Below are 25,059 nucleotides of genomic sequence, written 5' to 3' on the forward strand. Positions count from 1 at the left end.
CTCGGGAGCTGCCGCTGGCTCCCACACAGAGCCCTACTTCCACTCAGTCCTAGACGCATTCTTTTACGAATCAGATTTCTTGAATGAATCAGTTGCCAGTTTGCAGTATCCTGCCAGCTCCCAGGGCTCAGGGCAAGCTTTCCCGGTGCTGCCGTGGAAGCACCTCTCATTTGACCCTCTGTCATCACAAGAGAGTTAGACCCATAACAAAAAGGCTTCAAAAGGGACTCTCTAATTTTCAACTCTCTCTCTGTCTCGCCAACCTCTTTTATGGGCCAGGCAATAGAGGTTATCCAAGGCCCCCAAAGCTGGTTTCAGATGCTCTCTCTACACCCCACGCAGGTGTTCTAAGAGGACTTCCCCTTGGCACTGGGATGGGGTTGGTGCCACCTGTTCTCTTGGGTCCTTGCAGCTGAAGGCAAGACCCAGGGAGTCGGCTTTGAATGCCCTGCCACGTTCAAGGGTGACAAACAACAGGAGAACCCTCCGAACCTCACGGATATTTTCTTAACTGGGAACATAAGGCTAAATTAAGCGCTTCCTCTGTGGGAGGGAATGGCTGGGGCGGGGGGGGGGGGGGGGAGGCGGAATCGTTTGACTCCAACTCTTTCTTCGTGAATGAAAAAATAAATAAATAAAGAGCTTGCACCACGAACATCCTCCAAGCTCGGAAATCCCACAGTCAACTCGACTCCCGACTCCACTTCCTGCTGCAGAAGGAAGATGGGTTCCGTTCCAGATATTCTGGGCGCAGCCTTGGCCGGCTGCCCTGCATGTGTGTTTGTTTGGCAGTTGTCACATTTCTCCTCCACCCCATCTCAGCTTTCCCCCTCCATAGCTGCGTGCTGAGTGACACAGGAGAATGGGCTTTTCCTTCCCCCGCCCCTCCACCCCACCATTCTCAACTCTTCCTATTGCAAACACGTACTGCTGTCTCCCAGCCTGGGGCTCTTCCTATCCCGCTGGCCGGCCCCTGGGGTCTTGCTTCGGCCCTCATCGCCGCACTGGGACCGTGCAGTAATGACCACATCCTCAATGGACCTTTGTACATCCTTGTCTGACCCACCCTGCTTGGGATCCTGACTCGCTCGCCACTTCCTGCTTCCTCCGACACGTACTCAGGGTCTCTGGCACCAGCCCCTGGCTTTCTACTCACCTCTCTGGACATTCCTCCTCAGGCGCCTTCTTCCAGCTCACTCATCTACGTGGCCGTTCCCCCAGGGGTGGGACTCAGCCCACCCCTCTCAAGCCACATTCTCTCCTAAGTATGGCTTTGTCTGCCACCCAAATGCTTGATCATGCACACGTCTGTGCCTTCAGACTAGCCAAGTCCCCTGACCTTGCCCATGAACTTCTATTAGATGCTCCTACTTGGATGAGAGCCTCAGGCACTTCAAACAAGACCCGTGTGAAAGGAAGGGCATTTCCCCACCCACCAGCCGAATCCTGTTTCTTCTTTAAGATCACCTGACTTGGGGAAGGCGTTACTCTCAATCCAGTTGCTCAAACCAGAACTTGGTGGTCACATCCAGGTTTGACTTAACTCCCTGCTCACATCCTCATATCTAATCAATGGCCAAACCCAACCCCACTGATGGGGTCTCCCCAGCAACCCTCATGTAATTATCTCCTGCATAACTGCAATTAGCTGCCCAAACAGTCCCTGTGCCTCCCAGGCCCATCCTTCTCCAATCCATTCCCCATTCAGTCTGTCATTCGTTCAGACAGTATTTTCAATCCTGTGGGCAGAGACATTTTTCTAACATGGACATGGTCCCGAGTCCCCTTCCGCCAGCCCTGGTCGGCACCCTCCCACGCGTCTCAGGTCTCAGCACAGATCTCATCTGCCTCTCTGATTTCCCTCCTCCTGCTGCTGCAGCACCCACAACGCTGAAGCCCCTGGGCAGCAGGGCTGGATCTTGGTCTCTGAGTTATTCCACCCAGGAAATGTTGAAGGACGGGTTCCATGGCAAAACAGAACCTGAGGGTGGCATAGTGGGTAAAGCTGCTGCCTGCAATGCTGGCATCCCAAATGGGTGCCGGTTTGAGCCCCAGCTGCTCCACTTATGATCCAGCTCCCTGCTAATGGTCTGGAAAAAGCAGTGAGGATGGCCCAAGTGTTTGAGCCACTGCCACCCATGTGGGAAACCTTAGAAGAAGCTCCTGGTTCCTGGCTTTGGCCTGGCCCAGCCCTGGCTGTTGCAGCCATCTGAGGAGTGAATCAGCAATGGAAGATTCTCTCTTTTTTCTCTCTCTCTCTTTTTTTTTCTCTCTCTTCCTCTGTAAGTCTTTCAAATAAATGAATAAATCTTGGGGGGGGGGGATCAAGTTATTGTTAATCATTTCAGAGAAGGATTCCCAGAAGAGGTAGACTGACACGGACTGTGAACCTGGGGACGTTCTGGACAGGTGAAGCAGTCCAGAGTGACATAGTGAGAGGAAAACGGCCTTGGAAGGGAGAGCTGACTGTGCACGCTCACTCGGGGAAGAACACAGCTTGGTGCAGAGGTCAGGGTCAGGAGCACGAGAATGTAAGGCCCTGACCCTGGGCACAAGAAGTCATTGTCACAGGATCAGATCAAGATTTGAGAAGAGCTGTCCTGGGGCAGGCATTTGGTTAACAGTTAAGAAACCACTTGGGACGCCTGTACCATGTGTTAGAGTGTCTTGTTCAAGTCCCAGCCCCCACACTTTCAATCCAGCTTCCTGCTAATGTCTACCCTAGGAGGCAGCAGAAAATGGCCCAAGTACGTGGGCCCCTGCCACCCATGTGGGAGACCTGGATGGAGTTTCTGGCTCCTGGCTTCAGCCTGGCCCAGCTCTGGCTCTTGTAGGCATTTGAGGAATGAACCAGCAGATGGAAAATATCTACCTACCTATCTCTATCTCTATCTCTATCTCCATCTCCATCTCCGTCTCCATCTCCATCTCCATCTCTGTCTCTCTGCCTTTCAAATAAAAAATAAATGGCCGGCGCCATGGCTTAACAGGCTAATCCTCTGCCTTGCGGCGCTGGCACACCGGGTTCTAGTCCCAGTTGGGGCACCAGATTCTATCCCGGTTGCCCCTCTTCCAGGCCAGCTCTCTGCTATGGCCCGGGAGTGCAGTGGAGGATGGCCCAAATCCTTGGGCCCTGCACCCGCATGGGAGACCAGGAGAAGCACCTGGCTCCTGGCTTTGCTTCGAATCGGCGAGATGCGCCGGCCGCAGCGGCCATTGGAGGGTGAACCAACGGCAAGAAGGAAGACCTTTCTCTCTGTCTCTCTCTCTCACTATCCACTCTGCCTGTCAAAAAAAAAATAAAATAAAATAAAAAATAAATGAATGAATTTTTTTAAGTAGAAGAGCTATTCTATGAAATTCAATGTGCTTTTGACCCAGCACTCTGCTCCTTAGACTCTACCCTGTAGTTGGAGTTCCACCAGCACAAAACAAGAAATCCACTGAAGAATTAGACATAAAACTTCTTTACATCCACATAGAAGAGAATCAGAACGATACACCAGACACCTCAGAATGTCCATGGAAAAGTGGAATTAAAGGACATAAAATTATTTTGCTGCAAATAATTTTAAATCACGCATAATTCTCTCATCATAGACATTTTCTGTTAACTTTTTGAAGAGCTCTTGTATGATATAGAATGTCTTATGGGATGTATGACTAAGTGAAAAATGCAAAGTGGAAATAGTATATAAAATATGTGTCCCATTACATCATGTAAGAATAAAAGGTGAATAAGATAAATATACAGATATTGAGTGTCTGTGCTAACTTTGCATAAACACCAGAGAGGTAAACACCAATAAATAAATGAAAATTACTAATAGGAAGTGGCAGGACTAGTGGAGGAAGTGGAGAGGAGAGAGACTAATTTTTTTAAACATTTACTTATTTATTTATTTTTCGACAGGCAGAGTGGACAGTGAGAGAGAGACAGAGAGAAAGGTCTTCCTTTTGCCGTTGGTTCACCCTCCAATGGCCGGCGCACCGCGCTGATCCAGTGGCAGGAGCCAGGTGCTTCTCCTGGTCTCCCATGGGGTGCAGGGCCCAAGGACTTGGGCCATCCTCCACTGCACTCCCTGGCCACAGCAGAGAGCTGGCCTGGGAGAGGGGCAACCGGGACAGGATCAGCGCCCCGACCGGGACTAGAACCCCGTGTGCAGGCGCCGCAAGGCGGAGGATTAGCCTAGTGAGCCACGGCGCCGGCCCCATTTACTTATTTATTGAAAGGCAGAGTTACTGAGAGAGGGGGAGAGAGACAGATTCTTCCATTTGCTGGTTCACTCCCCAAATGGCCAGAATTTTACTCTTTTAGTAAAATTTTAGCAGAATTTCTACTCTTCCTCTGAAAAGAGTGAATTAGTGAAGTTAATACTGTAACTGGGAAATCAACCTTGAATAAAATCCAAGTCTTATTTTATATTGGAAATATATTTTAATTCTATTAAAACATTAATCCATAGAAAAGAAAACCCTATAATATTTGAGTGAGAAATATCAATGTGAACTCAAAATCTTTAATTTTTTCTTTCCATATTAAATGACACATCACAATTGCACATATTTATAGGATACAGTGTGATATTTCAGTCCATTACATTTATGCATTGTGTGATAACCAAATAAGGGCATTTAGGATACCTGTCCCCTCGAATTTATCATTTCTTTGTGGCAAGAATGTTCCAAACCCTTTCTTATTGCTATTTTGACATATTCTATTCACTATTGCAAACTATAGCCACCCTGCTGTGCAACAGAACCCCAGAACTTACCCCTCCTTGCTAACCGTAACTTTGTACCCATTGCCTAATCTCTATCCCTCTCTGATCCCCCTCCCCTCCCCCTCCCCAGCCTCTGGAAGCACTATCCCTCTCTCCACTTGTATGTATGAAACCAGCATCTTTGGATTCCACACCAGGGGGAGGGGGGGATCATTCAATGTTTGTCTTTCTGTGCCAGCCTATTTCACTTCGCAGAATTCATCCATGCTCCTACAGTGATAGCATTTCATTCTTTTCATGACTGAATGGTATTCCATTGTGTATATACCCCATTTTCTCTTTCCATTTATTCGTTGACGGACACTCAGCTGGGTTCCATATCTTCGCTATTGTGAATAACGGCTCAATAAACATCTCTTCAAAAGATTGATTTCAGTTCTTTTGGATATATTGACCTCATAGCTTTCAAAAATATGTTTCCAAACACTATACAAAGAAATGGCCTAGAAATAACAACTCCCTCCACAATAGTAATCAGCCCCTCTCTAAGCCAGATCTTGCGTCCCAAGTACCACTCTGCACTAAAAAAGAACTGGGACTCTGAAGAAATGGCTGATTCTGTGAAAATACAAAGTGAGCCTAGAGCATGGTGTCCCAGAAAGCAAGGAAGCACGCAAAGATTTAATTGGCTCATGTCAGAAGGGCACGCAGAGTCTGGCATCTGTCCTAGTAGCTAAGCCACTGGTTGGAACACCTTATCAGGTGTCGGAGAGCCCCTGCCCCACTCCCGATTCCAGCCTCCTGCACACATAGACCCTGGGAGGCAGATGGTGATGGCTCAAGTAGCAGGTGCCTGCCACCCATGTGGGAGAGCTGGATCGAGTTCTTGGCTCCTGGCATCAGCCTGGCTCAGCCTCCAACTCTGTGGGCATTTAGGGGACAGGCAGTGGATGGGAGCTCTCTGTCTCTCTGTCCCTCTGCATCTCAAATAAAATAAAAGACATACAACCCAGCATGAAGGGGCTTCCTTTGGCAAAATTTGGGGTATTTTGAATATCAAAAGGATCAATGATTGTAATAGTCTAAAGAATCATAATGCATAGATTCATAATGATATCCCCCCAAAAAAATCACCATTTATTTAATTCTATCTATATACCACTATGGGCCTATACAGATGCTAAAGTTGGAAGGTGAAAGGTTGACATGAATGAGATATTCACAAGGCGCCAAAATACAATCGCAAACAGACCTTGCTAGTGAGAAATCACAAACTTCCCCAGGTGATCAAAAGCAGAGGAACAGCCGACGCTGTGAGCCGCCCATGGAATCTTTGTGCCCAAAACACGCAGCCTGACCAGCCCATAATCATACGTAAGGCTTGAATGTAGTCAGACCTCTGAAGATCACTTCCAGGTCACAGAGAATTCAAAGGATAAAGGGTCAATACAACATCATCACAAGGAAACAGGCTAATCCAGATTGCAGAATATTCTACAAGAAATGCCTGGATCCCTCGAAAAGTTCTTGTATTCAGGGGGAAAGTGTTGAGGGAGGGTGTGTTGGATTAAAAGAGATTGGAGGCTGGCGCCGTGGCTTAACAGGCTAATCCTCTGCCTTGCGGCGCCGGCACACCGGGTTCTAGTCCTGGTTGGGGCACCAGATTCTATCCCGGTTGCCCCTCTTCCAGGCCAGCTCTCTGCTATGGCCCAGGAAGGCAGTGGAGGATGGCCCAAGTCCTTGGGCCCTGCACCGGCATGGGAGATCAGGAGAAGCACCTGGCTCCTGGCTTCGGATCAGCACGATGTGCCGGCCGCAGCGGCCATTGGAGGGTGAACCAACGGCAAAAAGGAAGACCTTTCTCTCTGTCTCTCTCTCTCTCACTATCCACTCTGCCTGTAAAAAAAAAAAAAAAAAAAAAGATTGGAGATCCATGACGAGCAGACACCATGGGTGGACCTCGACTGGATCCTGCAGCTGAAGCCAGACAGCAACAAAGGATTCTCAGGTCAGCTGGGGAGATGGAATATCCGCTGGCTCTGGGAGAAACAGTGGCCTCATCACTATCTTAGGTATAAAATGCTATGTTGAGAACAAAGAGATAGTCCTTATTCTCAGGACATGTATTCAGAAGTGTATAGGGGCATCCCATATGGGCGCCGGTTCTAGTCCCGGCTGTTCCTCTTCTGATCCAGCTCTCTGCTATGGTCTGGAAAAGCAGTAGAAGATGGCCCAAGTCCTTGGGCCCCTGCACCCGCATGGGAGACCCGGAGGAAGCTCCTGGCTCCTGGCTTCATATCGATGCAGCTTTGGCCATTGAGGCCATCTGGAGAGTGAAGCAGCGGATGGAAGACCTCACTCTCTGTCTCTACCTCTCTCTGTAACTCTGTCTTTCAAATAAATAAAATAAATCTTAAAAAAAAAAGAAGTGTATAGAGGGGAGATTTCATGATATCGGCAATTTACTTTTAAGTATTTCGGGAAACAGTATATATATATATATGCATATATGTACATATATATAAACAGTATATATATAAATATATATATATATTTTATTTGAAAGTCAGAGTTAGAGAGAGAGAAGAGGCAGAGACAGAGAGGTCTTCCATCCAATGGTTCACTCCCTAATTGGCCGCAATGGATAGAGATGTGCCAATCTGAAGCCAGGAGCCAGGAGCTTCCTCCAGGTCTCCCATGCAAGTGCAAGGGCCCAAGGACTTGGGCCATCTTCTACTGCTATCCCAGGCCATAGCAGAGAGCTGGACTGGAAGAGGAGCAGCTGGGACTAGAACCGGCACCCATATGGAATGCCGGCACTTCAGGCCAGAGCTTTAACTTGCCGAGCCACAGTGATGGCCCCAAAACAGTATATATTTTAAAACTTTGGGAATATGAACAACTCCCACCGATTTCCAGATCGCGGTGGTGGTATGTTGCATACATACAAGGGTGAGTATGCTGTCTTTTCCACTTTTCTTATGCCACTAAATTGTGGCAGTAAAAGTCTTTCCGTGGTCATGGAGTGGAAGAGGAAGCTGGTCCTCAAAGAAGAGAGGTGGAGTGTTTACAATTATTCTGTTTCATTTTTTGCTATTGTAGATGTACTTCACTCTCATTGAAGAAAGTTTCAAAAATAAACACAAAGATGTAGATAGATATCAGTTATAATCACAGCTCTCAGGGAAAAAAATAAACATTGTAAATACCTGACTGCATTTCCATCTCGACCTTTTATGTCCTGCCCTCCCTGTCCACCCTGCCCCAGGCCCGGGGCATGTTTTGGCCATAATCACCCAAATTTTGCCAAGGCAGGGATCTGCCTGGAGCCGATAAGTCATCCTGCTACCTTGTCCAATGCCACTTTGTGTGCTCCCAATGGGCTCCAAGGGAGCAGTGGGTGAGCGCTGTGCCATATGTGGGGCCTAGGACTGGGGGAGGGCCTGGGGCCTCACAGGGAGCACTGGCGCTCTGGGCTCAGTAACAGAACCCAAGCCCCAAACTCATATGTGCAATTATACTGCTACATACATGTGCAAACACACCTCTACACACATGCACAAATACACCTCTAGACATACACATGCAAACATACCTCCACACACATATGTGCACGTACACCTCTATATACCATAGAAACGTGCCTCTACATATGTATGTAAACACATCTATGTACACACGTGCAAGTACACCTCTGAACAAATCTATACACACAAATGCAAACACACTCCTACAGACACACAAACATGTAAACATGCCAGCACCCAAACACACAGATTCACGTGCCGTCTGCTCTATTACTCTCCCGGAAATGAATTGGGAAATCGGGGAAAGTATTTGATATCCTGCTTTGTTTTCCTTTCCTTTCCTCCTCTTGCTCTCTTCTCTTAATCCCTCCCTTTATTCTTCTCTCTCTATCTTTCTTTCCTCTCTCTTCCTCCTTTTTTCCACTTAGGAAAAAAAAATAGACATTCTCCCTTCTCCTTCAGGAAGGGCCCCAGGGAGGAGCGCAGTTGACAATGTTGCTGTAGTTCCCAGGCTCACTGGGAAACTTGTCCCTGTGTGTTCTGGCCCCTGGGCAGACAAGCTGATTCTTTGAAGCCAAGAGAAAATGGTCCAGTCACAGCTGGTGGCCTCCAGGGCCTGCGACCCAGGGCCTCCCCACTTCCCCGGCCGCAGGAAGCTCTCCTGGCTGCCTGGCCCGCTGGCCTGTGCAGGACACCCAAGCATAGACATCTGCCCACCTGGCAGGTGGAGCCTTGGAACCAGGTTTATTTAATTTTAAAAAGCCAAGCTACGTGACTTCGTTGTGTGCAGCGGCGTATTGCGCAGTAATTCTCACCTCTTGGACCAGCAACAGCTCTAGGCATTTGGGAGCAGCAGGCAGTAGCAGCAATGAATGTGCCCTGTTGACCTGCTGTGCACAGGAGCTCCAGGGAGCAACTCACATGGACAATGGACCAGATTGACGTGCCCCGTGTCCGTCAGTCATTGGTCAGGACCCATGGGAGATGGTGCACACATTTCTGGGCACAGTGATTCTGCACAGGATGAGAGACAGCTGGAAACCATCAGCAGCCACTACTCATTCCCAGCAGCTGGGCAGGGTGCACCTGCTGTTAAAGAGGTGGGGGTTGGGGGGACGTGCCAGATAATCTCCAAGTGCACCTCTTGGACCAGCCACAGCTCCGGGCTGTCATTTTCACACTTGAGTTTTTGAGACTCAGAATCCCCTGGAAGACTCCTTAAAACACTTGTTGCTGGGGGCTAGGCGTAATGGCTGAAGCCACAGCCTGCAATGCCGGCATCCCATATGGGCACTGATTCAATTCTTAGCTGCTCCTCTTCCAATTCAGCTCCCTGCTAATGTGCCTGGGAAAGCAGCAGAAGGTGGCTCAAGTCCTTGGGCCCCTACCTTTCCCATGGGAGACCCAGAAGAAGTTCCTGGCTTCAGGCTGGCTCAACCCTAGCTGTTGCCAGCATTTGGGGAATAAACCAGTGGATGGACAATCTCTCTCTGTCTCTCCTCCAGCCACCACCACCCAGGGCTCCAACCCTGACTGAGAGCCAGATACTTCCAAGTGAAGACGGGCGCAGAGGGGAAGCCTGGCCCCTCCCCGGCAGCAGCAAGTCCTCAGATGCCAAGAGCCGACTTTGAGACAGCCATGCTCCTGCCTGCCACGCCGCAGCAGTGGCTCCTGGGGACTGGGACCAGCACTCAGCCCCACGTCCCCTGGACACCTGTGAGAAGCCCCAGGACCTGAGAGTGGAAGGGATGTGTCCATTGGCCCAGTTCATTACAAACAGACCCAGATATGGGCCCAAGTCTTTCTACTGACACCCCAGGTGGCATCCCAGGAAGACTACCACCAGCAGAGAGCAACTTCTTGCACCTGGCACTGGCCCGTGGGGCAAGGCCAAGGCCTCTCCCTATGGCCAGGCCTCTTCCCTTCACAAGGGAATGGACACCACATACCCGGCTGACACGAGAAGGGAATCCACGGGTTCCTTCAAGCTTCAGGAATGGCTTGATCAGGCCTCAAGCAACGTCTCTCCATCTCTCAGCCCTGCCTCCTTCCAGGTGGGCTCCTGTCCTGGATTTAAAAGGGTGGTGGAAGCTCCAGATCTCACCTCCTCCCAGCAGATCCCACAGGGAAGAGCCTCCTCCTAGTGACTCAAGTCCCAAATCAGCCTAGGTGAGGCCCGATGGGCTGGCTGGCTCGAGCTTAGATCACGGGTGCCTTCTCTAAGCAGGGGGCCGAGGGGAGGGGGAGAGGCTCCCCCAGGGGAACATCTACTGGGGGGGACAGGAAGGGTGCAGGTGGACCAGCAAGGCCGGCAGATATCCACCTCCGGGGCTGCCTGCTACCCAGCTTGCCGGGTTATCTGGTTGTCCGGTTCCTTAGTTGTTCAGTCACCTGCTGTCTGGTTATCCAGTTGCTTGGCTGTCTAATTAGCTCCTTGTCTGGCTCCCTGGTGACCCGGTCCAAGGGGACTGGCGTGGGGCTTGGGCTCTGGTGGAGAAGACCCTCTCACCTCCATCAGGCCCTGAAACTCAGGAGAGAAAGATACAGTTTCTCCCTCCTGGGTACCCAGCTAGCTGAGGATGGAGGGTGTGGCAGAGGTGTCTGGGGGCACGGGGTAGAGGGGGAGGGTCCCCACTTCTCCAAGGGCCTGGGGGGTGGGCCCTGGCCTGAGATCCTGGCTACCCAGCCCTGAGCTTTGCAGCCCTGCTAAGTGGGGGCTGCAAAGACTACAGAGATCCTTAGACCAGCCAGAGACCCAGAGGGGAACAGATGCAGATCCAAACTAAGAAAAGCCCCAGGGAGCTTAACAAAGGGACCAGCGGCAAGGGTACCAGGTGATGTCAAGGTAAGCATGGGTAGTGACAACTGGCTCTTGTGATGGCCCCAGACCTGATGGCCAAGGGAAGGGAATCTCAGAAGCCAGCGGCAGAGCCGGCTACACAGACAGAGCTGTGGCCAAGAGGCTGGGCAGCTGCCCACTGGGGACACCTGAGGGCAGAGTGCCTCTCCTCTCTCGCCCCTCCCTCCCTTCAATTTCCTGCTCTGCTCCTACTGATCTCACTCGCCCAGAGCAGGAGTGCAGGGAGCCCCTGGGGCAGCCACACACTGAGCCTCCTGGGCCCCAGAGCACATGGAGAAGTCTCAGAGCGACTGTGGGGAGAGCCTGGAGGAGCCGGGACTGAGCCAGGACTGAGGACCCCACAGGAGCAACCCCAAGACCAAAGAGAGTCCTGAGCAGCAGCAGCAGAAGCTGGGGAGCGAGGCTGACGCCACTCAGCTGGGCCAGAGGGAAAAGGCCCCAGAACCCACTGCGACGCCAGAACCCAGAGGACTCTGCAAACAAAGGTCCTGGAGAAAGACCCCCTAGACGGAGCGCTCGGTCCTCATACATCGCTGAGACACGGATGTCTTCCTGTCCTTGATCTCTGGGCAGCTCCAAGGTTCCTCGCTGGTGCCAGGAAAGGAACTGACCAACTCGGCCACCCGCCCTCAGAGCTGAGGCCACAGGCAGTGTGCAACCTGTGCAACAGGGCAGGGCCCCGCCGTGGCTGTCTTGAAGGGAGTTTTGAATCAGAAAGGCTGCGTTGTCACCTCCGCCCAGGGCTCTACGAATCACACAGCGGGCATTGCCTGCACTTGGCTCACTTTGCAAAAGGGCAACTGGATGAGGGCAATGCTTAAGCCTGAGGCTTCACACACAGTCGGACGGGGAGACCATCTGGCGGGCGAGAGGTGTCGCCTGGTGGTGGTGGAGGGGTGATTGGGAGTCTCTTGCATTAAGTCACAGAGATGAATGCCCGCAGCGTCCCAGGCCGGGGCAGCCCTACACAGAACATAAGATCAAGGGCCTGGCAACCGCCAGGTGGCAGCGCAGGGAACAGGGGGTCTGTGGCCCTTCACCCACCCTCCTAGGAACGTGAAGATGCCACTGGCCCTGCAGGTTCCAAGCCGAGGCTCTGTGTACCCTAAGGTCCCCAGACTAAGCTGGTCCAGTCCCTGCCATGGTGGTATGTAGGAGCCAGCCTGGGAGGGGTCAGCAGGGGTAAGGAAGGGGCCACCGTGCGGGCCAGGTCCTTTGGGGTGTCCGGAGATGGCCACTCCTGTGGGTGGATGAGTGGTCACGATGGCAATTGCCAGGCCACCCCGACAGTAAAGACATGAGGCCCTTTTCCGCCCGGGGCCATGATGAGGCCTCCCCTGCCGCGTCACCAGGTCGGCACTGTTCCCAGGGTTTATGGCCCTGGCACCGCAGTGGGTGCCAGCAGCCAGAGAAAGCACCAGGCAGTGACGCGGTTCCTGGCAGCTGGGAGTCGAGGCGCTGGAGGCTGGGCGGGGCTCAGGCAGCATCTCCCTGGCCCGGCACGGAGGCTGGCCTGTGAACCTTGACCGCGTGCCGTGCTTGGCAGTGAACCCTGCTATGTACTGAGCACCTACTGTTTGCAAGACTGTACGCTCGAATCTCCTAGCACAGAAAGTCTCAGGGCCGGTGTTGTGACACGGCAGGCTAAGCCACCACGAGGGATGCGCACAGACCATATCCGAGGTGCCTGGGATTGAGTCCCGCCTCCACTTCTGATCCAGCTCCCTGCTAAACGCCTTGGAAGGCAGTGGAATACGGCCCACATGCTTGGTCTCTGTCACTCACACGGGAGACTCAGATGGAGTTCCTGGCTCCTGGCTTCAGCCTGTTGCAGGCATTTGGGGAGTGAACCAATGGATAGAAGATCTCTCTCTCTCTCTCTGAAATAAACAAATCTTTTTAAAAAGAAGCCGTTGTCTAACCCTCCTAACAGCCCTATGAGAAGTCTTACTAATTGCCTCCCATGTCGCGGATGAAGACAAGGAGACTCCAGGTGGTGGGTGCAGCGCTAAAGCTCCAAGCAGGGAAGGTACAGACCAGAAGGACACGCAGGTGCAGCCAGCAAGAGACGTGGCTCGGTGCTTTCGAGGCCTTCCCCCCACCGACCAGAGCCGCCGCGGAATTCTGAACCCAGGGACCCGACGGGGGTTCGAGCTTGAGGCTGCGCTGCAGGCTGGAAGGGCGGCCCGAGGCTTTGGCCGGGGTGGGTGCTTTCAGTCGGTCCGTGGGGCCTTGCGTTCCTGTGCTGCCCCCAAGTGGTCGTTCCCTGGACTTGCGTGTCTGCCTAAGGACCGGTTTGGGAGTTACCCTGAGTGCCTTGGCAACTCCGGGAGGATTTATTAATACAGAGATTCCGGTGAGGGGTGCGCCCAAGAATTCGCCTCCGTCACATGTTCCCGGGTCACGGCGCGCATGGCCCAGAGACCCGCCTTCGAGGCCACCCAGCCAGGTGTCCAAAGGCTCCTGACCTCTGAGAGCTGTGACCGCGGGGATTGGGGATGGGTGGTGAGGAAGGGGCGAGGTCTGAGACCCGGGAGGACTTGGGGTGGAACCACGAGCTTCCGGACGTCTGGAGGTGACCACGTTTTCATGTCACTTCTGCACCTTTCAAAACAGGCCGCTGTTCCCAGCACTTGGTAGGTCTGGATTCGACTCAGGCCCAAATCAATCTTGTTCCCTCCTCTACCCAGAGTCCTCAATGGTTCCCCATTGCCCTCAGGATGGAGTTTCTGAAAGCCAATGACAGGGGCCGGCGCTGTGTTGTAGCAGGTAAAGCTGCCGCCTGCAGTGCCAGCATCCCATATGGGCGCCAGTTCAAGTCCCGGCTGCTCCACTTCCAATCCAGCTCTCTGTTATGGCTTGCAAAGGCAGTGGAAGATGGTCCAAGTTCTTGGGCCCCTGCACTCACATGGGAGACCTGGAGGAAGCTCCTGGTTCCTGGCTTCACATCAGCACAGCTCCAGCCATTGCAGCCAATTGGGGAGTGAACCATCGGATGGAAGATCTCCCTCTCTCTCTCTTTCTCTCTCTCTGCCTCTCCTCTCTGTGTGTAACTCTGACTTTCAAATAAATCTAGAAAAAAGGAAGGAAGGAAGGAAGGAAGGAAGAAAGGAAGGAAGGAAGGAAGGAAGGAAGATCCCACGACATGGGAGGCAATTAGAAAGAAAGACCAATGGCAGACCCCTCGATACTTCAACATGGTGGTCACCCCACAAGGCAGGATGGCACCAACAACTGCTGCCACACAGGGTGTCCATGTGCTGACCATGAATGTTGGGGACTGTCCTTTCTTGCTTCAGCTCCTTGCCCCGCTCTGCAGCTGGCTGGCAAAGCCTGCACCTTGAGCTGCGCTCTGCTGGGAGCTTGTGCTTTGAGCTGTGCTGTGTTTGCCAAGTCCTTCTGAGCATCTGCTGTAGATTTTGCCCCCACTCAGCAGGGAGTTTCAGTAGTTAGCATTTAGGGTCAGAAGTATGGGGTTGGTGCCCCCTTGTGCATCTCCGGGTTGTGTGCTTGGCAGGGCCCTGTCTGTGTCTCACTGAATCATGGTCTCCACCCCAGCATCCGCTGTGATTCGAAACTCGGGGCGACACTCCTGCCATGCGATCTGGGTTGTCTGTCTCAGCCAGGCACTCGGCCCGGCCACCAGCACCTCGTGCGATCCTCACGCCCCACAGCAGCCACTCTGTGTAGAGCAGTCGCCACGTGGCCACAGAGTGCCGCCTTCACCAGCACCACCAAGCACCGTGGCATATGGTGAGGGAATGGGGGTGAATGAGGTTCACCAGAGGGTCCGGTTCTGAGTCCGTCCTCTGGGTGCCATTGGAGGGCTCTGGGGCTATGGCAAGCCTTGGGGTGCTGCCCACACAGCGTGATGGGCAGCCAGGCATGGAGGCAGACAGCCTCTGTTTCCAGGAGAGCCCAGTAAGCAGCCAGCAAAGGTGCTATGGGGGCAAATGGGTGAGGCTAAAATCTGGCCTGCAAGGGCTGTGTGGGATGGTGGGGCAGCCACTGGGCAGCCAGGCGACCGTGAGTTGCCTCCCATCGGAGAAGGTGAGGGGTGCCTGAGCAGCTGTTGAGACAGGTGCTGAACAGAGCATGTTGGCCAGGTCTATAACAGCAAAACGCATTCTAGCTGATGACCGCACTGAGCCATTTCAATCCTGTCGGCTGTGAGCACATTCAAGCGTGAGCCCGTGCCGCGGGACTGTGGTCATCTACTCCGAGGCACCAGCATTGTGAACCAGGCTATTACAGGGATAAACGATGTGAATAATCCCCTCCGCTCTACATAAATGTCTTGTGCAATGGCTCTTAATCTTTGAGGGCCCCGGTTGAATTTATCCTGAGCCATGAGGGGAGAAGGAAAAACTGGGGGATCCCGTTTTGCCAAGCCGATTGCTAAGTGACAGAGGCTTAACTTAATTTGATTATTCATGGGATCAGAGAGTCCTAAGATGCCCGCCAGGATATTTTAGGGCCATGGACGCTATGACGACAGGGACTTTGGACAACAGCTCTGATGGTTAAGGTGAGGCATACCTGTTTCTCTGCTTTATGTCTAGTAACACCCCTGAGATTACACAGTGTACCTGGTTTTAACTTAGCGGGATCTGTGGTATAACTGTAATTTGAACCCTAGTATTGACTGCGGCCATGAAAGATTGCCTGTTGGTGCATTTTGCAAGATGCTGAAATTCATTCAGAATCCATGCTGCACCCTTGCATTGTTTACTGTCCATTCTTTCACAAATATTGGAGTTGCTGTGGTCTTCTCCTTCCTGGGCCTCTGCTTCCTGGTTTCTCCTGAGTCCGGGTATTTGGGGGCAGGACCCCTCCACCCCTTCCATGCTTGCAAGTTTCATCCTCCAGAGTCTCCAATCCGCCAAGGTCTCACCACCTTACCGGCCAAGGGACCGGATCTCAGCAGGGGCAGGGTAGCCCTTTCAAGCTGATAAGCTGTGCACTGAGCTGAGCCCAGAGTCTTGTTGGTCCATTTCTCGGTCGCCGAGTGCGGTCTTGGTGAACTGCAGCCCCAGGAGAGGGGCAGGGATGATGCATTTGGGGTCTTTTTCATTTGGGTCCGTGCCGTGGGTCAGCCCCTTGGGACCCACTAAGGAGGCGGCAGCAGTAGCTCTCATACCTTGTGGACACCGTCCTCACTGCCACACTGGAGGGAGGGCAGTAGAAAGTGGCCATTTTTCATGCTTAGCTGGCACATTCAGAGAAAGGACAGGGCCCATGGGACAGTGTAACTGGCCAGACTTCATCCAGTCATCGTGGCGTGGGATGCCATGGACGCATTTTTGCAGACTCCCGGGCCACTGCCAGTGGACTGGCTCTCTGGTCTCAGCCACAGTAGCAACCACAGCGCCTCAGCAAAGGCCGTGTTCCTATGGAGTAAAGAATGCTGGGCATTTCTTGTATCAGATACCCAAAAGATAAATCGAGATCAACTGTGCTTTTTTTTTTTTAATAAGATTTATTTTATTTATTTGAAAGGCAGAGTTACAGACAGAGAGGGAGATCTGCCATCCTCTTGTTCACCCCCAGTGGCCAAAGCCAGGAGCCTGGAACTCCAGCCAGGTCTGCCACATGGATGGCAGGGGCCCAGGTACTTGGGCATCCTCCACTGCTTTTCCCAGGTGCATCAGCAGGAAACTGGATTGAAAGTGAGCAGCCAGCTGGGACTCAAACTGGTGCTCAATGGGATGCTGGTTTCACAGGTGGTTGCTTAAATGGATGAGCCACAATGCTGGCTCTGTGTGTGTTTCTGCATGTAAGGAAACTACAAGTTGACAAAGCCTCATCAGGATACTCCTTACTGGGGCCAGTGCTGTGGCATAGTAGTTAAAACTGCCACCTGCAGTGCTGGCATCCCATATGGGCACTGGTTCAATCCTGCTCTCTGCTATGACCTGGGAAGGCAGAAGATGGCCCAAATCCTTGGGCCTCTGTACCCATGTGGGAGACTCAGAAGAAGCTCCTGGCTCCTGGCTTCAGACTGGCAGAGCTCCAGCCATTGAAGCCATCTGGGGAGTGAACCAGTGGATAGAAAACTCTCTCTCTCTCTCTCTCTCTGTCTCTGCCACTCTGTAACTCTGCCTTTCAAATAAATAAATAAATAAATCTTAAAAAAAAAGATACTCTTTGTTCCCTTTGATGATCTGTACTTTATCCAGATAAGCCACCCATTTCACCTCTCACAACATTGTGCATTTTAAAAACAGCTTTATTGGGGCAGGCATTTGGCACAGCAATTCAGACTTTGCTGGGATACCCACACCCCTTGTTGGAGAGCCTGTGTTTGCATCTCAGCTTCTTTTCCAATTCTAACTTCCAGCTAATGCACACCATGCAAGGCAGCAGTGATGGCTCAAGTGTTTGGGTCCCTTCCACCCATGTGGGAGACCCAGATGGAATTCCTGGCTCCCAGCTTCAGCCTGGCCCAGTCCTGATGATTGAAGAGTGAGCCTACAGATGGAAGATTTCTCTGTTTCTCTGCCTCTCTGCCTTCCAAATAAAATTCAAAATTTTTTTTAAAAGAGAAATAGTTGGGGCCAGTGCTATGGTGCAGCAGGTAAAGCTGCCGCCTGCGGTGCTGGCATCCCAAATGGGGACAGACATCCTATATGGGCGCCTGTTCAAGTCCCGGCTGCTCCACTTCCAATCCAGAGTTCTATTATAGCCTGGGAAAGCAGTAGATGGCCCAAGTCCTTAGGCCCCTATACCTGTGTGGGAGACCCAGAAGAAATTCCTGGCTCCTGGTTTCAGATCAGCGCAGCTCCAACCATTGCAGCCAATTGGGGAGTGAACCAGCAGATGGAAGACCTCTCTCTCTCTCTCTCTCTCTCTCTTTCTCTGCCTCTCCTTCTCTGTGTAACTCTGCCTTTCAAATAAAATGAAAAGTTTTTTTTTTTTTTTTTTAAAGAGGAATAGGTAGTGTTTGGGGCATTAGGGAGTACAACAGTGAAAATGCCTCTTGGGAGATGGGAAAGATACATTCTAGAAGGAAAAGAAGAGAATATATAAACAAGGTGATTTATGATTGCGGTAATTACTATGAAAGAAATATGATTGCTATAAAGGAAATAAACATATAGAGGGTATTGGGTCACTCATGGCCAGCCACTCTCATTAAAAAAAAAAAAAAAATCTAAAGGGATGAGCAGTACATATGAGAAAGGGATGCTCCAGGCAGCAGGAGGCGCAGCGCCGACACCTGAGATGGGAGAGGGCTTGGTGGCCGAGGAACTGGAGAGCAAAGGGGAAGGGGCGAGGCCCGTACTGTGACATAGCTGGGGAGAGAACCAGCAGGTGGAAGACTTTTCTGTCTCTCTGTCCCTCTCTGTGTAACTCTGCCTCTCAAATAAATAAATAACTCTTTAAAAGGGGGGGGGGGGGCTCGGAGCAACAGGCAGGGTCCCGGCCATGCAGGCATTGGGGGCCATGGAACACGACTCAGACTGGAACCGCAGTGGGCGGATCTGCAGGGGTTTGCAGCATGCGAGCCAAAGGCTTATGGGTGCCAGGTGCCAGAAGCAGGGAGACCTGTAGGAAGAGGCTGCAGAACGTACAAGAAAGAAAACACAGGCCAATCCAAATTGTCTTGTTAAAACGGGAAAGACGGCAGCTTAATGGGGCTCACGACCCCACAGCGCTCTCTAATCCGAAATCACACTTAATATTCACAGGTGCCGCGGGCAGGGCTGATTCTCCGCACCTGACCAACCTCAGAAATGACTCCCAGAAGCAATCCAGCCCTGCACTCCCGCGGCCCTGGCGGCCGTCAGGGACACCCGATCTCCCGAGCAGACCACCCCGCATCCCCCCGCTGGCTGGCCGGCCGCTCTGACCGCTCAGGGCGCCAGCGGGGAGACTCCCAGGCTGCGGGCGCTTTTGGGGGCTCCCCGCAGTTCTCCGCAGGTCCGCGAGGGGGCAGAAGAGCGCCCACGGGCCCGCCGCGGCCGTCTCCGTGGCTCCGGGACGCAGAGCGCGACGCCGGACAGGAGGCTGACCCCGCGCCGGCCGCGTGCCGGCTGCCCGCCTCGGCCTCGCGTCCACCATGGGCGAGGTCCCGTCACCCCACCGCCGCGCAGAGGTGCGGCGCCGCGGGGCTCCAGGTAAGACTCGCCTGAGGGCAAGGGGGCCAAGCCCAGCCGTCAGTCGGCCGCCGCGGGTGGGCGCTCGCACACCCGCCCCGCAGGCTGGGAGGCTCGCGTGGGCCTAAGGGTGATTCTCTGGAAGAGGGCGAAGGCGGGGGCGAGGCCGAAAGGCGCGCCGCTGCCCGGCCCCGCGGGCCTAGGCGAGGCCCCGCAGACCCCGGTTTGGTTCTGCTCGCTGGCTGGGGTCTTTCCAGGTCACTGCGGGGAAGGGGGATTCCCAGCGGCTGGCCCTGGCCGACGCCTTTCCAGGCCCTGGGAGCTCCCGCACCACCCGTGCCCCCCGCATGTTTCTCCCCAGACCCTGGACAGGCGCAAGGGATGCCGTCACACCCTTCACCTTTGACCTTTGTCGCCAGAGGCCAGGCTTTCTCCTCTCTGTGGCTTTGCAAAGGGAAAGGCCCCATCCTCCATACTGGAGGTCGTGACGTTTAACAACTTTTTTTTTTTTTTTTAAGATTTATTAATTAATTTGAAAGGCAGAGTGAGAGAGAAAGAGATACCTTCCATTCACTGGTTAGCTTCCCAGATGGCCACATGGCTGGGGCTGGGGCTGGGGCTGGCCAAGGCCAAGGCCAGGAGCCTGGAGCTTCCTCCAGGTCTCCCACGTGGGTACAGGGGCTCAGTCCCTTCTGACCTTGGGAGCCTGCTAAGCAGGTGAAGGTGAGAGGGGCTGAGTGCCCAGTACCTCTCCCCTCACCGTGAACCCCTGGGGATCCTCCACGGAAACAGCAGAAATTGTGTGAGGAGTTTAGGGGTTTTTGTTATTTCGATTTCTATTTCCAAAACTAAGGCCTGGCTGATCAGGTGCTTCTACCCTGGTCCTTGTGACACAAGGAAGGAAGGACTGTGGAAAATTCACAGGGAGAGGGGCTGGCGCTGTGGCTCAACGGGTTAACACCCTGGCCTGCAGTGCTGGCATCCCATATGGACGCTGGTTTGAGACCTGGCTGCTCCACTTCTGATCCAGCTCTCTGCTATGGCCTGGGAAAGCAGTAGAAGATGGCCCAAATCCTTGGGCCCCTGCACTCTCATGGGAGACCCAGAAGAAACTCCTAGCTCCTGGCTTCGGATCGGTGCAGCTCCGGCCATTGTGGTCAATTGGGGAGTGAACCAGCAGATGAAAGACCTCTCTCTCTCTGCCTCTCCTCTCTCTGTGTAACTATTTCAAATAAATAAATAAATCTTTAAAAATAAAATTCACAGGGAAGACAGAGCAGTGGCCACAGTGGCCCCCACCCTGCCCCAGATGGCTGGCAGTGTAGTTTTCATGGTGGTGCCGGCTGTCCAGCTGCCACCTGGGTCTCACTGTCCAGTCACTGTGCGAGCTAACCCATGCCTTTGCATCTGATTCCTTCTTGGCCCTCCCCACCCTCATAGTTAGACCTGTTTCTGCTACTTGCACCCCTGAACTGGCCGACAGAGACTTTGAAGGGTTGGGGCAGGGGGAGACGCTGTGGTCTTGAGCTTTGAAGGGGTCCTGCTGGCTGTTGCGTGGCCAAGAGATTGGAGCGCAGCAAGAGCAAAGGCAGGTAGACCAGTTGGACGGATCCTGCAGGGCCCCTTGGATTAGGTGCTGGTAGTGGTGGTGATGGGATGGAGGAGTGCAGAGGGCCCCGGGGTTCTGTCTTCTGCAGATGGGTATGGTGTCAGATGAACTACACTAACAGCCCCTCTCTCTCTCTGCAATGTGAGTTTGTAGCACCCCTCGTTGAGAAGCAGGGCCTTTTCCCAAACCCGTTCAAGCAAAGCCTGGAGTTGAGACTTGTTTGGCTAAGACTGCAGTGAGGTGACAGCACGTCCATTCCAAGTCAAGAGCTCATGAGGTCTTGCGTGTTTTCGCCTGCTTTCCTGAACCCTTGCTGATGCTGTGCAGACAATCTCGGACTAGCCTACTGGGTGGCCGCGCTGCACCAGCCAGCTTCCAGCCAACCCAGGCATCCCACAGCAACAGCAGAGACCCGGGAAAAGTGACAGATGGTAGATGCTTCCAGCCAGTAAGTTGTGGGGCTGTTTGTTACGCAGCAAGAACTGACAGACACAGGGAGAACTGTGTCCTGCCAAGGCAGGAGTTTGGCAAAGCAGTCAGGATGCCCACGTTCCATGTTGGAGAGCCTAGGTTCAAATCCCAGCTCTGCTCCTAACCCCAGCTTCCTGCTAATGCACACCCTGGGAGGCAGCAGATGATGGCTCAGATATTTGGGTCCCTGCCTCCCATGTGGGAAACCTGGACTGAGTTCCTGGCTCCGGGCTTCAGTCTGGCCCAGCCTGAGCTGTTGTAGGTACCTGGGGAGTGAACCAGCAGGTGGGGAGGGGGGGCTCTCTGCCTCTCTGCCTTTCAAATAAATAAATAAGTACATTTTAAATAAATGAATATGCACAAGCAGCCCATCCAAGCCCACTGCCTCTGGACTCCCAGGGGTGGCCGACTGGACTTCCACCATTCTCCTGCACCCGCAAGATTGGACTTCCTGCCCCATGGCTGGCTATGGTACACTTGAACTTGCTCTTCCAAAAAAGCGCTCTTGGGCATCCCAGTTGCCTCTCAGGCCAGGCTCAGGGCTTCCTGTGCCTGGAAAGTCTGATTTCCTGCTAGAGTTCCTGGGCCCAGCCTTACTCCTTGGTCCTGGTTTGATTGGGCCTCTGACTAGATGAGGGCTGGCCCCTCAGTGCTCCCTGGCTGGGCATTCCCGTCTCAGAGCCCTCCGTAAGAGACACCAGGTTCCAGCATGGAGCAGCTATGAGAGCCCATGCTCCCTGTGCCCTTCTGGAAAGTTCTGTGAGTCACTGATTGCCCTGCTCCCCTCCATCCAAGATTCAGCTCTGGGCCCCCAGGAGCACCAGGCCCTGTCTGTCTGCCATCGCTGCCTGGGGTGCAGCCGGCACAGCTCCAGCTGTCCTGGGAGATGCCATCCAAAGAGCTGTTCTGAGAAAGCCCTGACGAGGGGCCCAGGGCCTTGGGGAGAGGGGAAGGCACAGTGGGGGAGCCCAGAGGTCCCCCCTCTGCAAGGGCCCACCTGGACCTGGTGGGAGAGGCAGATGAGTGTGGGTCCCTATGGCAGCCCCACAGGCTGCGAGAGACCAGAGAGGGAGCTCAGATGGAGGGGTCCAAGGAGGTCATTCATCCCGTGGCTTGATGTTCATGAGCCAGAGGGCCTTGCAGAGCAGGGGGCTGGGCGTCTGCTGGCATCGTCACGGGGGCTGAAGGGAGACACAGCTGCGGCCTCCCCTGATGACAGTGAAGAAAGGAGGCAGGGGGAAGTGGAGGGAGGTGAGGCGCCCTCGTGCCTGTTTCCTCGCCGCCTGCGGGCCAGGCAGCAGATCACCCTGGCTTGGGATAGATACGTCCTTGCCCCTGACAGGCTGAATTGATGGGGAACCAGTGAGCTGCAGAGGTGACATCTGACACCAGGGGGCAGTAGTGAGCCCACAGCCAGACACCTACATAGCTCTCCTGAGGAAGGGAAAACCGAAATCTTGCTTTCAAACACTCAGCCAACCAGAGGTTGCTCGCCTGGCCCCCTGACGGCTTCTCAAGTTAGGCAGGTGCAGTGCTTTCCCCGAAACCTTTGTCCCCTAGGCAGCTCTTTAACTTACCTAACCAGGCTTCAGTACCAAAAACGGGGGCCCGTGCTCTAATAACCGGCTGTCAGTGCACCCCCTGCCCCTGGCTTCAGTCTGCCTCCCATTGACTTAGCCAGTATCTACTGAGCACCTACCGTACCCCAAGGCACCCCGTGAGTCACTAGGGATTCTTTGCCGAGCAAATCAAAGACTCTGCTGGAGCGTCTCTTCCACGGTTGGCCCTGATTGGCTGAAATGATTGGGGCGGCTTGGATTAAGCCATCAGGCAGCTGGCAGCCCCACACAGGTGTGTCCCTGGCTCATAGCTATGCTTTAGGGCCTCTGGCCATCAGACCAAGAGGTGATGAAGGAACCGAAGTGTCTGAGGCTAAGGGAGACCTCGATTTTGCAGTAAGTGTGTGACTTCTCGTTCTCCCCAGTATTGAATGTGTCCCCCCTTTCTTTTTTAAAGATGTGTTTATTTGAGAGGCAGCATTACGGAGACAGAGACAGAGCTTCCATCTGCTGGTTCACTCCCCAGATGTTCGCAATGGCCAGGGCTGGCCCAGACCAGAGCCAGGAGCTTCTTCCAGGTCTCCCACATGGGTGCAGGGGCCCAAACACTTGGGCCATCCTCTGCTGCTTTCCCAGGTGCATTGGTAGGGAGCTGCATTGGAGTGGAGCAGCTGGGACTCAAACCAGCACTCGTATGGAATGCCAGTGTTGCAGGCAGCCGCTTAACCCAATGTACCACAGTGCTGGCCCTAAGTGTGGCCCCTTATTGTTCGAAAATTGCAACGTTCTGCCATTTACCCGAGGTGCCTCCATGTAGCAGCAGCCTGATGCTTGTCTGATCTGAAATTGCAGCACTCAGAAAACTTGGGTCTTCTTTCATCACCCTGTGGAGAAGGGCCTCTGGGTGCTGGCTCTCAACATCTCATCCTCTTTTTCAAAAGTTGATTTCTCTCTCTGTTAGTGGCCTTATCCTTCTCCAGAGACCTCACTGGAAAACTCAGTATCACATCGAATTCCTCCCTCTTCCCCTCCATCCATCCAACTGCCTGTCAGTTCTGCCTCCTACCTGCCTCTGGATCCTGTCCCCCTCCCCATCCCATGACCATCATCCTCACCCACACAACTGCTGTGCCATCAACATCCAGCCCCAGGTTCCTTCTCTGACAATGGTGTTGCCAATGCTCTGCGTGGGACTCAGGGTCCCCACTGTGACTTGGACCTCACTGGCTTCACCCCAGCCTCCAACCAGGCCAGCTCTCTTGCTGCTGCCTCCCACCCACCCATCTCTTCCTGTTCTTCAGCAGCTCTGCCGCTGGCCGGGCACATCCCGCTGCTCCTCTCTAAAGCCTGGCCCGCTGGTCTGGCCCCACCGTCACTGCCCACGGGAAGCTCTCCCCTAACGCGCCACCCCTATGCCACCTTACTCTTCAACAAATGAGCTTCCAAGAGCTGAGGCCAGGAGCCCCTGGTGAGGCCCTGTACCACATCCTTGGCCTCCCCCCAGTTTCTGTCCTGTGAAGGACCTAGAAAACACCCGCTGCATGGCAGACAGCACTGAGGGTGCCAGTGGCAAAGTGAAATCGACATAGAGACTTCAGCTCCCAGAAATGTGGAGCAGATGCACTTTTCCTTCCCCTCCCACTGAGTACAGCTACAAACCCTGCACATAAACAAGTGCAAGCCCTGGATACTACATGCAAAACAAATCTGAAAGTAGAGAGACAAAGGCAGGCCAGCTGGAGACTTTTCTAAAGATTTATTTATTCACATTTGAAAGGCAGAGAGAGAACGTGCATGCTTCCATCTGCTGGTTCACTCCCAGATGGCTGCAACAGCCAGGGCTGGGTCAGGCCAAAGGTAGGAGCCAGGAGCTTTTTCCAGGGGCCCAAGGGCTTGGACCATCTTCCACTGCTTTCCCAGGTGCATTAGCAGAGAGCTGGATCGGAAGTGGAGCTGCCGGGACTCGAACCAGCACTCATACTGGATGCTGGCGCTACAGGTGGAGGCTTAGCCTTTTCTACCACAGCACCGGCCCCCAGCTGGAGACTTTATGGCCTGGGAATGACACAGCAGCAAGTGCTCTGGGCTTATCTTTCCCCCTTGTCTATCCTGGAAACACCAATGGGCACAGACGAATAAAAACCTGGAAAAGGCCCTGCTGTCTCTTCCCAAAGGACCCAACCTTTAGACAGCGACTGTTCCCCAGCCAC

Source organism: Lepus europaeus, chromosome 10, assembly GCF_033115175.1.
Source record: "Lepus europaeus isolate LE1 chromosome 10, mLepTim1.pri, whole genome shotgun sequence".
Taxonomy (NCBI): Eukaryota; Metazoa; Chordata; class Mammalia; order Lagomorpha; family Leporidae; genus Lepus; species Lepus europaeus.